The 14,175-nt window shown below is 44.8% G+C and overlaps 1 protein-coding gene and 1 pseudogene across 1 annotated transcript in view; both read left to right on the plus strand.

The window, feature by feature from the left end:
- Nucleotides 1-14,175, plus strand: part of LOC126418966 (bicaudal D-related protein homolog) — a 540,337-nt gene that overhangs the window by 122,684 nt on the left and 403,478 nt on the right. The gene's annotated exons all lie outside the window — the stretch shown is intronic.
- On the plus strand, nucleotides 2,447-2,564 carry LOC126420068 (5S ribosomal RNA; annotated as a pseudogene).

Raw genomic sequence — 14,175 nt, forward strand, 5'->3', positions numbered from 1 at the left:
TCCTTCGGAAACGAAAAACACCGTAGCCATAACTTTTCCAGCAGAAGGTGTGGTTTTGAATTTTTTTTTCTTGGGTGAATTTGCATGATGCCACTCCATTGATTGCCTCTTCGTCTCTGGTGAAAAATGATGGAGCCATGTTTCATCACCTGTCACAATCCTTCCAAGAAATTCATCTCCACCATTCTCGTACTGTTCCAAAAGTTCGCTGCACACCGCTTTTCTTGTTTCTTTGTGAGCCACTGTCAACGTCCTGAGAACTCACCTGGCACAAACTTTTTTTAACACCAACAGTATTCTGCAAACACTTCCTTCCCCTACCCCAACGTAGCGTGACAATTCGTTCACTGTGATGCATGTGTCAGCAGTCACCAATTAGTTAACTCTCTGCACATTGTATGGAATGTGTGCAGTACGAGGCCTGCCGATGCGAGGACAATCCTCAATACTGCCGTGACCGCTTTCATCACGTAACATGCTTGCCCACCCACTAACTGTACTGCGATCGACAGCAGCATCTCCATACACCTTTTTCAACCTCTTGTGGATGTCTCCCACTGTCTCGTTTTCACAGCACAGGAATTCTATGACAGCACGTTGCTTCTGACGAACGTCAAATGTAGCAGCCATCTTGAAGACATGCTGTGACGGCGCCACTCACAGTAACAGGTTGAACTAAATTTGAAAACAAGCGGGAAGGATGTATCTAAACACTGTAAAACTTTCACACATGCAGAATGAAAACTGTATTTTTACAAAAATAGTGTGAATTTCTTTTGGAGTTATCCTCGTTAATATGTGAAAATGAAGAATTACGATGTAAAATTGGAATAACGTTTTATTTAAAAACTTCTACGAGTTTTTAAACAAAAAATTCGGGGGCGAGCCATTATAGTGCGTCCTCGTAGAATCTATAAAATCTACGATGTAACTATCTACGTAATGGTAAAAAAGAAATGAATTGTACCTAAAGCCATATGCTGATAGTAGTGATGTAGTGTTTCGACTTTGTTGTCACCCTAATGAAAGACAACACTAGATGAAGGTCGTGGTTTCATAGGCGGACTGCAAAAAAAAATCATGTCACATTATTCTGATGAAAATAACTGTAAAATTTCATGAATTACTTCTTCTTCTTCTTCTCATTCTTTCCACTTCACAGAGTGGGTTTTATAGCTTATTCCATCTTCACTGAAGCCATGTCTTTCTCGCCCTCCTACGTATCTGATTGCTTGCTTAGCTTCGTTCATTCTGTCGATATGTTGTTTCCGTTCCAATCGTCCTCGCTATTTTTTCATTTATACAATATGTACTATCCGAACACTCTCTCCCAAGTATAGCGCAATTTTCCACCAGATCTTGCGCGAGGCGGGCCTGCCAGTATAAAAGGAGGCGGGAAGTATTGTGTTGTCAGTTGAGAAGCAGAAAGAGCAGAGTGAGTCGATCAGGAAAACTCAGTGGCTTCGAACGTGGAGTAGTTATTGCATGTTACATGAGTAACGAATCTAAGAGGAACATTTCAGTACTTATAAAACTGTCCATTTTGATTGTTGACGATGTGAGTGTAAAGAAGAAACGCGAAGGAAGAACCACAACTAAACCAAGACCAGATAGAACTCATGGACAGGGAGGGACCCTCGTGCATTGCGGAGGGACGGTGTATAAAATTGCATGAAATCAGCTGAAGGAATCAGTCGCGAGTTCCAAAGTTCTATGTGCAGCCCTGCTAGCACCCTTACTGCGCGCAGAGAGTTAAAAACAGTAGGGTACAAAGACACGCATTCCTGTAGTCAATGTTAAAAGACGCTTGATGAGATGGTATGAAAAGTGACACCGCTGTACAGTGAATTGGAGTGATGAATCATGTTATCTTTATCAGTCTGATGAAAGGGTTTGACTTTCTCAAATGCCAAGAGAACGTCACTTGTCATGATGTGTAGCGCATACAGTCAAGTACGGAGGAGGTGGTGTTACGATATGGAGATGTTTGCCGTTGATGAGGTGTGGATGCCAGGGTTCAAGCTGTCCCTCCCCTTTATCTATAACTCAAGGCTACACTATGCACTGACTCATTAGAGTCATCCACAAATATACACGTAACGATAACATGATGGAAGAAGGCCTTCCTGGCAAATTAAAACTGTGTGCCGGCCGAGACTCGGGACCGGACCTTTGCCACCCAAGCACGACTCACGACCTGTCCTCACAGCTTTACTTCCGCCAGTACCTCCTACCACCCTAAGACGAGGAACTGGCAGAAGCAAAGCAGTGAGGACAGGTAGTGAATCGTGCTTGGGTAGCTCGGCCGACAGGGCACTTGCCTGCAAAACGCAAAGGCCGCGAGTTCGCGTCTCTGTCTGGCACACAGTTTTAATCTTCCAGGAAGTTTAATATCAGTGCACACTCCTCTGCATACTGAAAATTCATTCGGGTATTTTCATCAGGCGCCCTCGGCCTTGCCCCAGTGGTAACACCGGTTCCCGTCAGATCACCGAAGTTAAGCGTTGTCGGGCTGGGCTAGCACTTGGATGGGTGACCATTCGGTCTGCCGAGCGCTGGTGGCCAGCGGGGTGCACTCAGCCCTTGTGAGGCAAACTGAGGAGCTACTTGATTCAGAAGTAGCGGCTCCGGTCTCGGAAACGGGCATACGGCCGGGAGAGCGGTGTGCTGACCACATGCCCCTCCACATCCCAATCCAGTGACGCCTCTCGGCTGAAGATGACACGGCGGCCGGTCGGTGCCGTTGAGCCTTCCAAGGCCTGGTCGGACGTAGTTTAGTATATTTTCACCAGGACCTTGCCTAGAAACGTGATGCAGGAATTCTGCATCTGCTCCCCCGTGCTGAATCCCTGCGTTTTGGACTATGCATGAGTAATTTTTGCGCTGTGCCTGGATTTTACTTGTCTGTGTCTCGTCACGTTCCGAAGACATAATAATCACGCAGCGGTGAGAACTGTGCTGTGGCGTGTTAGAGCTTTTCCGGCTCTGCTGGCTTGCTCTGCTTTGTGGGAACCATCTTTCGGGACCGTGGGTCGGCGAAGCTCCCGACCCAGTGGCCGGCGGGCCCTTCGCTGTGCCGTGGGACGGACTGACTCACCACATACCCATTCGCGTACAATGATGGTTACACCCGTCACAGTTCTTTAGACGCAACACGCCACTTTTCTGTAGCTCGCTGTTTTCTGTTATAATTATGCATACCGTTAGTTGTCCGTTCCAGAAATTTAGGCATTAATACGAGCTTACCACCCCTAGGAAGCAGAGGCAGCGAGAAATCGGCGCTTTTTGGAGGAAAGTGATGGTAGTAATTTGAGTAATGGTGCAGCTTATGACATTTCAAGCGACACATTATCAAGTATTGAAAACGGTAGAGTTTTGGACGACAGATGAATCTGGCATCGTGTAACAAAGTTTGTTGACGCAAGAAACGTGCGCCAACGCAACGAAGCGCTGCCTACGTATCAGAATATATTTCAAGGGAAATAACAAAATTATAAATTAAGTAAACGCTAAATGCAAGCGTAATTTTCCACATACTGAATTCAGCACCCAAGATGGTGATATCAACAATATTCAGGCTCAATGTGGCTGAGCAGTTTTCCACATGTACAGTGGTAAGGGATGTCAAAACAAGGCAGTCCAGAGGCTTGGGACATTTTCCAGCGAAAATAACGCAGACTCCGAAGAAAACTGCCCCCTATAAAGTGTATGCCCCTATATGGTGTAAAGTTTATTATAATCCAGGGTGTTGTGGTGAAACCTGTTTTGAATGTAACATTATGTGTAGCTGCTGTTGATGGGCACAATTGCTCCACAATATACCGTACGGGACTAAACTGTGTATGAATATTTATGAAAAGTGAAAAACGACTCATAAACAATGGAACTATGTATGAACGGTTATGGTGTTACAAATCCTAACAGCAAGTACATTTCTTATTCTTTCGTAAAATACCATATATATATTACAAACAAAAATATACATCAAAAATAATCTTATCCCTATGACAAATCTGTTGTTAAAAATCGCATCTGATGGCTTAGTGATATTACTGTAGTGCATAGTTTTCGGGCGTCCTTCTGCGGAATGGCTTAGTTTCCGTGTGTTCACTCATCTCACAACTTCTCTTCCACTTGGGTTCTCTTTCTGCCGTTGCAGTCCTATGAAAAGCTTCTGGACACTTGCGATCAAACAAGGGCGAACGAACAGACATAATTCTTTCGAAACTTCTAATTTATTGGGCGATGGGGGCGGGGTGGGGTGGAGGATGGCAAACAATCATCGATTCTTCAAGTTGTGGAATCTGTGAGACTAAAGACGTACCATGGAACTTCCAGAAGGAATTTACCCGCATAACCCAGAAGATAGCAAGGGCAGAAAATTGCGAGAACTATGGCACGATCTTTTTGGCTGCTCGTACTTCCAAGTTGCTGATCAGAATTATCTGCAGAAGAATGTAAAAGAAAATGGGGGATGTTTCAGATGACAATCAGTTTGTCTTTACGATAAGGAAAGGCTCCAGTGAGCCAGTTGTAATGTTGTGCTTGCAAATACAGCGAATACTTTAGAACAATCAAGACACTTTCATAGGCTTTGTGGACTTAGAAAAAGGCCACGACAGCGCAAAATAGTGCAATATATTAGAGAATAGCAGCAGCTTAGATATAAAGTACAAGTTAAATGGGTAATATATAGTAGGTACAAGAACCGGAGGGAACAATAAGAAGCGAAGACCAAGAGAAAAATGCTCAGCTTAAGAAATGACTTCCATTACTCTTGAGTAAAACTAACTTCCTTTCGAAGCGTCGTTAAATACACTCCTGGAAATTGAAATAAGAACACCGTGAATTCATTGTCCCAGGAAGGGGAAACTTTATTGACACATTCCTGGGGTCAGATACATCACATGATCACACTGACAGAACCACAGGCACATAGACACAGGCAACAGAGCATGCACAATGTCGGCACTAGTACAGTGTATATCCACCTTTCGCAGCAATGCAGGCTGCTATTCTCCCATGGAGACGATCGTAGAGATGCTGGATGTAGTCCTGTGGAACGGCTTGCCATGCCATTTCCACCTGGCGCCTCAGTTGGACCAGCGTTCGTGCTGGACGTGCAGACCGCGTGAGACGACGCTTCATCCAGTCCCAAACATGCTCAATGGGGGACAGATCCGGAGATCTTGCTGGCCAGGGTAGTTGACTTACACCTTCTAGAGCACGTTGGGTGGCACGGGATACATGCGGACGTGCATTGTCCTGTTGGAACAGCAAGTTCCCTTGCCGGTCTAGGAATGGTAGAACGATGGGTTCGATGACGGTTTGGATGTACCGTGCACTATTCAGTGTCCCCTCGACGATCACCAGTGGTGTACGGCCAGTGTAGGAGACCGCTCCCCACACCATGATGCCGGGTGTTGGCCCTGTGTGCCTCGGTCGTATGCAGTCCTGATTGTGGCGCTCACCTGCACGGCGCCAAACACGCATACGACCATCATTGGCACCAAGGCAGAAGCGACTCTCATCGCTGAAGACGACACGTCTCCATTCGTCCCTCCATTCACGCCTGTCGCGACACCACTGGAGGCGGGCTGCACGATGTTGGGGCGTGAGCGGAAGACGGCCTAACGGTGTGCGGGACCGTAGCCCAGCTTCATGGAGACGGTTGCGAATGGTCCTCGCCGATACCCCAGGAGCAACAGTGTCCCTAATTTGCTGGGAAGTGGCGGTGCGGTCCCCTACGGCACTGCGTAGGATCCTACGGTCTTGGCGTGCACCCGTGCGTCGCTGCTGTCCGGTCCCAGGTCGACGGGCACGTGCACCTTCCGCCGACCACTGGCGACAACATCGATGTACTGTGGAGACCTCACGCCCCACGTGTTGAGCAATTCGGCGGTACATCCACCCGGCCTCCCACATGCCCACTATACGCCCTCGCTCAAAGCCCGTCAACTGCACATACGGTTCACGTCCATGCTGTCGCGGCATGCTACCAGTGTTAAAGACTGCGATGGAGCTCCGTATGCCACGGCAAACTGGCTGACACTGACGGCGGCGGTGCACAAATGCTGCGCAGCTAGCGCCATTCGACGGCCAACACCGCGGTTCCTGGTGTGTCCGCTGTGCCGTGCGTGTGATCATTGCTTGTACAGCCCTCTCGCAGTGTCCGGAGCAAGTATGGTGGGTCTGACACACCGGTGTCAATGTGTTCTTTTTTCCATTTCCAGGAGTGTATTACTGAAACCAAAAACTATGATCTCTGTCCTAACGATATAAAATTTCCGACGTATTGCAAAACTAAATTTAAAAGCAAGTTAAAAAAACTCATCTGGTCTACTGTTATAATTTCGTCCAAGGTTTTCTATTGGAAATTTAAAGTTTACCCTTTGTAAAGAGATCCCTGTGTTACTTCTGCTTGTGAATTGGATATTTTTTCTGTATTATAAACTTACCTGTAAATAAGAACTTTGCCTAATGGAGAGGGAAAAGAAACTTTGAGAGCAAGATTAAGCAAGATCAACTTTGAATTAGACTTTACATAAGATATTTATAGTAGAAATCGGTCTAGAAATGTAAAAACTTTGTTGTAAGATAGTAATTCGGCCAGACTGCAGATGTAAAGCCGAAGTTACACAATAATGTAGGAAAATGAAGATGAGTGTTGTATGGGTATATCCACAGAATGAACCCTAACAGGCTAACAGAAAAAGCGTACAGCCTTTTTAAAAATAAAAAGGCAAGCCCAACTAGCTTAGGAAAGTGCTCGGAGACCTATGAGAAATTGGCATAAATAAGCAAGAAACTGAATGCAGAACGAAACATAGAAAAAAAATAAGAGGGGGAGACGTTTCTAAGATAAAACAGTTCTCAATATATAGTCAGCAGAAGAGGAAACAAAGAACGCTGGACAGCTGGAGGAATACTGAAGAAACCATAAAGTTAACTTAGAGGTATTCATCTTGCGGTTTAAACACTCTTTTTGTCTGTGATTACTTCGTAATTATAACTATTTGGATCGCTGTTCTCTCCTGAGCAGACACAAGCTATTCTTATTTAACATCCAAGTATGTCACAGACTAACAGAAACTTCCGCCAGTACCTCCTACCTTTCTAATACGAGGTTCCGGAGGAAGTAAAACTGTGAGGACAGATCGTGAGTCGTGCTTGTGTAGCTCGGTCGGTAGAGTTCGAGTCTCGGTCCGGCACACAGATTTAATGTTCAAATGTGTGTGAAATCTTACTGGACTTAACTACTAAGGTCATTAGTCCCTAAGCTTACACACAACCTAAATTATCCTAAGGACACACACACACACACACACACACACACACACACACACACACACACACGCGGAGGACTCGAACCTCCACCGGGACCAGCCGCACAGTCCATGACTGCAACGCCTAAGACCGCTCGGCTAATCCCGCCCGGCACAGATTTAATCTTCCAGGAAGTTTCATATAGGTGCACGCTCCTTTGCAGACTGAAAATTCATTCGGGTATGTTCACTAGGATCTTGCCTAGAACGGTGATGCAGGAACACGGATCTAAAAATCCTCAAATGCAGACAGAACCCTTCACGGGAACTTCTGACGGAAGTAAATTACCGTATACAAAAAGCCACAGTAAACAGGAAAGAAATAATAAAATAATGATTGTCAGATCAGGACACACACACACACACACACACACACACACACACACAGTCATTACAAAGTTCGGAATCGCTGTCCAGAATCGTATTTGCCGTCCAGAATACCGAATGCAAGGTGCAGAACAAATGAATATCTGATAAACAGTGACAGTACATGTTACAAACCATAGTTTCCACACCCTGTAAAAGCATTAAAGCAGAATCAGCAAAAAGTGAGTACACTCACTTTACATAGGTAGTCCTCATCCCCACACTTGCCAGTTTACAAAAGTCAATAATATGCCCAAAACATTTTCGAAAACTGTTTCTTTATTGTAACAAACGATAGTTATAAAATGAAACAACCAATCAGTGTTGACAGTAGACTGCAATGCAATGACAGTAGTACTATAATCTTGCATTGGCAAGCCCGCATCTCGTGGTCGTGCGGTAGCGTTGTCGCTTCCCACACCCGGTTTCCGGGGTTCGATTCCCGGCGGGTCAGGGATTTTCTCTGCCTCGTGATGGCTGGGTGTTGTGTGATGTCCTTAGGTTAGTTAGGTTTAAGTAGTTCTAAGTTCTAGGGGACTGATGACCATAGCTGTTAAGTCCCATAGTGCTCAGAGCCATTTTTTTTGCATTGGCAAACTGAGAAAGATCAATAATTACATTTTAGGGTTCACATTTTTGCTAAATGAACGTAACATAATACCGAAAAATCCTTTTTAACTGCAGGTGACAAACCGGAGCAAACTATCACCTGTAAGATAAATGTCAGACAGCCGCAAAAACAGTATGTGATACAGAGATTTATATTTTTCCCGTTAATAATTTCATAAACGGAAATGCTATAAGCTCAAATCTATTACGCGTTACTATGCAAGATTTCAGTACATACTGCCTGAGGGAAAATAAATGAAAACACTGACGATGGTGAAACTTCACCGAAACATGTTTGCCTGTGAAACAAGAATAATTTGTGCTTGCTCATGGCAGAACTTAGTGGATTAAAAGCAGTCCTTAGCTGGTCTGTAACGCACGCAGAACAACAACAAGAATTATTTTAAAAAATCCGTAAACTGACACATCACGATGCATGGTTCAAGTGACCAGCGACACTACCTCCCCGTAGTCGTGGCGCCGGTCAGTGTATTTTTAGCCACTGCACTCAGACCTGCTGGGTGGTGCGGTCGTGTTTGGGGTGCTGGCCGGACCTTCGCGGGAAGTGTCCTTGGCTGGGCTGCTCTTGTTTACAGCGTCAGCCCCGCGTGGCATTGTCCGTCCGCGCTGCTGACGGGGAGAAGTGCGCCGTCTCGAGCGGGCTGCGCTGCCGGAAGGCACTGCACGGCGCGTCGCGAACCGACAACAGACTGTGGGAATGCGGGCGCGTGCGGACTGCGGAGCACTGAGGCTCTAATCCCGTGCTCAGTTCGTGATGCCAAACGTGGTCCTCGGAAGCAAGTATGAGGGGTAATTATAGAGTTTTTACTATCACCTCACAGGAATCAAAATGCGATCATGAACCATGGTTATTGGTTTGTGTATTAAGCCTAGTTTCCACGACGACATTGGGTTGTGCCACTCGTTGCGTGGAATGAGTTGCACGCAAGTGGTTTCATACACTACTGGCCATTAAAATTGCTACACCACGAAGATGACTTGTTACAGACGCGCAATTTAACCGACAGGAAGAAGGTGCTGTGATATGCAAATGATTAGCTTTTCAGAGCATTCACATAAGGTTGGGGCCGGTGGAGACACCTACAACGTGCTGACATGAGGAAAGTTTCCAACCGATTTCTCATACACAAACAGCAGTTGACCAGCGTTGCCTGCTGAAACGTTGTTGTGATGCCTCGTGTAAGGAGGAGAAATGCGTACCATCACGTTTCCGACTTTGATAAAGGTCGGATTGTAGCCGACGCGAATGCAGTTTATCGTATCGCGAAATTGCTGCTCGCGTTGGTCGAGATCCAATGACTGTTAGCAAACTATGGAATCGGTGGGTTCAGGAGGGTAATACGGAACGCCGTGCAGGATCCCAACGGCCTCGTATCACTAACAGCCGGGATGACAGGCATCTTATCCGCATGGCTGTAACGGATCGTGCAGCCACGTCTCGATCCCTGAGTCGACAGATGGGGACGTTTGCAAGACAACAACCATCTGCACGAACAGTTCGACGACGTTTGCAGCAGCATGGACTATCAACTCGGAGATCATGGCTCCGGTTACCATTGACGCTGCATCACAGACAGGAGCGCCTGCGACGAACCTGGGTGCACGAATGGCAAAACGTCATTTTTTCGGATGAATCCAGGTTCTGTTTACACCATCATGATGGTCGCAATCCGTGTTTGGCGACATCGTGGTGAACGCACATTGGAAGCGTGTATTCGTCATCGCCATACTGGTGTATACCCCGGGGTGATGGTATGGGGTGCCATTGGTTACACGTCTCGGTCACCTCTTGTTCGCATTGACGGCACTTTGAACAGTGGGCGTTACATTTCAGATGTGTTACGACCTGTGGCTCTACCCTTCATTCGATCCCTGCGGAACCCTACATTTCGGCAGGATAATGCACGACCGCATGTTGCACGTCCTCTACGGGCCTTTCTGGATACAGAAAGTGTTCGACTGCTGCCCTGGCCAGCACATTCTCCACATCTATCACCAATTGAAAACGTCTGGTCAATGGTGGCCGAGCAACTGGCTCTTCACAATACGCCAGTCATTACTCTTGATGTACTGTGCTATCGTGTTGAAGCTGCGTGGGCAGCTGTACCTGTACACGCCATCCTAGCTCGGTTTGACTGAATGCCCAGGCTTATCAAGGCTGTTATTGCGGTCAGAGGTGGTTGTTCTTGGTACTGATTTCTCAGGCTCTATGCACCCAAATTGCGTTAAAATGGAATCACATTTCAGGTCTAGTATAATATATTTGTCCAATGATTACCCGTTTATCATTTGCATTTTTTCTTGGTGTAGCAATTTTAATGGCCAGTAGTGTAATTTATAACAGATGATCCAAGAAGTTCTTTTAATTATCTTAGAATGTCACCAGAACTGTTCTCGTTTCTTCTAACTAGAGCTAATTATGCCATGAGGAATAAAGGTACTGTTATACATGAAACACTGTCGCCAGAACTGAAATTACATATCTTATTGCTTGCATTACAATCGGGAACATTCGGGATGTTATATAATACGGTTTTAGTTGGTAATGACGGTTTTTCATTAAAACCAATAATTATTATTATTAACAGTAATAATTATTAACATTAGCAACAATAATTATTAGAAGCCGTCCCCATTAAGAAGAGAATGGTGTGCAACTTACTCTCTTGAAGATAGATCTGTACAGCAACAATATTTCAAAATTCTAACGTATGTGAGTGGGGAGCACTGCAGAGACGTTTTAAATAGATGGATATTGAACAAAGAATGCAGCTTCTTGAATTTCTATAGCCTTCCCTCCTGTCAACAGTATTCCGTCACAAAGTGTTGGCCAACTCAAACGACGGGATTTTAGTCTAGTAGACGAGAGCATTGCCACAGCTAGAATTACACTTGCTTGTATTTTTCTTAATTCAGTCGTATATGTGTCCTCACTCAATAAATTTTGCCCTGCTCCTCAGATAATGTCAAACCATCTCTGTTATGATCGCACATGATGGTCTCAGCGGCAGCAATATGTTGCTTATTTTTGTAAACAGCATCACTGAAATTCCACAAACACCTATGCAAAGGATAGATATCTAAAAATCGAACATTATTTTCCGTTCCCCTCTTCATATTTCAGTTTGTCTACACTCTACGAACACATATAACCTCAAAACTCCTGCAACTAGTGTCACCAAAGTTGGAACACTCCGAAAGTGTGTAGTTTCACCAACGAGTTGCGCAAACGCGCGGCGCGCATGCGCAGTGGCCCGTAGCGCAATTGCCTGCAACCTAGTGTCGTTGTGTAAACTAGGCTTTAAACTGGGGACCTAGAAACGACGGAGAAGCCTCTCGTAACTTCGCGTGGAGTTTTCAGTAATATCATCCTGCGAGGATTTGCCGCTTGCGAAGCATAATGCGTTGTCACCTCACCATGGTACTCCCAAAACGCAATCACCTTCCGCAGTTGTATATTCGCCTTTTTCTCAGCATTTGTGAATCCACAAGGTTCCACTGGTTGCTTTCTTTGCTTGTGTCATCTGCTGCGATAAGTACGTTTGTTATACTGTAATATACTTAGACAATTCGGCTTGGCGTATATTTTAGGTATCTGTACCACCCGTATCATAAAAGTTGCAGCACGATGGACCACTGTAAATACGGAGGGGTCCAAAAAAATGTATCCACTGTTTAAAAGTCCATAACTTGCAATTTAATTGACTGAGTTGTCTTATTTTTGGTGAAAGTGTAGCTTAACGTCCAACTTAAAGATGTCACTGTAGGTGTTCTAAATGGTCACCATTAACATCTACACACAAACGATGCCGCCGAACTGCAGCACGAACTACTGACTGCAACGTGTTCAGTTGGATATTTGCACATGAATGTACGATGGATTCTCGAACTTCAGCCAATGTGCGTGGCTTTTGTCGATAAACGACGTCTTTTAGTGTTCCCTACAGGGAAAAGTCCAGAGGAGTTAGGTCTGGGGAACGTGGTGGATACTCCACAGCACCTCTACGGTCTATCCATCTTCCTGGTAGATTTTCGTCGAGATACGCCATAACACGATTTTGGTAGTGGGCTGGGGCACCTCTTGTTGAAAGTAAACTCTTCCGTCTCCATACAAGTCTCGGATGGCAGGTAAAATGGATGTCTGAAGCTTCTGAAGGTACACCTCATCGGTAACTGTGCCGTCAAAGAAGATTGGGCCAATCAAGCCCCGGTAAGACAATCCACACCACACATTTACTCCTGGCAAATTCACGGCTTTGTCTACATGGACGTTCGGATTTTCGGCTGCCCAGTAGATGCAATTGTGGCGATTTACTGTACCATTGAGTTTGAACTGTGCCTCATCAGACCACACAATCATCTCTGCAAACTCTTCATCGTTGCGCACCATGTTAGTAAACCACTCGCAGTACTCCATTCTACGATCTGGGTCGTCCTCGTTCATTGCGTGTAGCAATCGTGGGATGTAGCACTTCCACTTTGTTGTCTTCAAAATTCGCCGAACACTTGAGCGAATCACTCCAGTTTCAGGGGCACACTGTCTCACAGACTTCTGTGGTGAGCAAATGAATTATTGTAACACACGACGGGAGTTAGCTGGACTTGTTACTGTTACAGGTCGTCCAGATCGTTGTTTGTGTACATCTTTAACACAGCCTTCGGCTTCAAATTTGTCTCGAATGTGACGAATCGTTAAACGTGTCGGTGGCTCTGTTTGATACTCATTTCGTCATTGCCGTTGAACCTCATTAACGTTTTCGTACTTAAAATACCGCTTCAAAACTGACTTCCTTTCATCGAATGTAAGCCTTGCGCCAACCATGTTTACTCGAGTAACTAGGTGCAACTAAGAACAAAACACTATCTGACGACTGTCATCTGACAGAACAAAACAACGTAATACAACGCTTGTGTGGCGATTGCCGGAACTACAAACTATTACACTAGCAAAGATGAGACAACTCCGTCAATTAGTTTGCCAGTTATGGACTTTTAAACAGTGGATACATTTTTTTGGACCCCTCTGTATAAATTTGACTCTAACTCGCTTCACACTAGTGCCTATGAGTACATCTAAGCCATAGCTTCTATGCATTTTGTTTTCTGTCACCGGGGCTGTGATTTAACTCAAGTAGGTTGCTATTAGATGCAACATGTAGTAACATTTTTTATGACGTCACATGTACTTATCGTAGTAGGCGACACATAGCTTATTAATAGTAAAATACTAGTCATTATCGATATATGTAGACCTCAGTGACTGTCTCTGTTTCTATCAGTAAACAGCGATGAACTGTGCGTGGCATTAATCTCTTTACAGCTCAACGCCGATCACATGGATCAGTACACTATCTAGCACAGTTTTTATAGACCGACGACGTACCTTATGTTACGATATGGTAACAGGTAACTCTGCATAAAGGTGAACCATTTACGTTTTTATGGTATGTGGCTGTCATAATGAGTCACATCACTACGTTTTTTTTTTTTTTTTCAATGTATAATGCATGTTCTTTAAAAGAAATTTCCAACATTTGTCTATTCATTTATTTTACACAATCATGATTTCGGCTCTATAGCCATTCTCAAGTAAATGTTAAAATGTTGATGTATGTCTGCCCTAACATTTTAACATGTGCTTCAGAATGTCTGCAAAGCCGAAATCGTGAGTCTGTAAAATAAATGAACAGTTAACAGTCAAATGGTGGAAACACTTTCAAGAAATTCTATAAGACTGTGTTGCCACACGAAGGAAAGATTATGATTCATGGTTCGTTCACCTGACGATACTCATTTTATATTTCGCCTAACATGATACTGTGAATACTTTGATGAGAGTACGTGACTTTTATTG

Source organism: Schistocerca serialis, chromosome 9 (assembly GCF_023864345.2).
Source record: "Schistocerca serialis cubense isolate TAMUIC-IGC-003099 chromosome 9, iqSchSeri2.2, whole genome shotgun sequence".
NCBI classification, from domain to species: Eukaryota; Metazoa; Arthropoda; class Insecta; order Orthoptera; family Acrididae; genus Schistocerca; species Schistocerca serialis.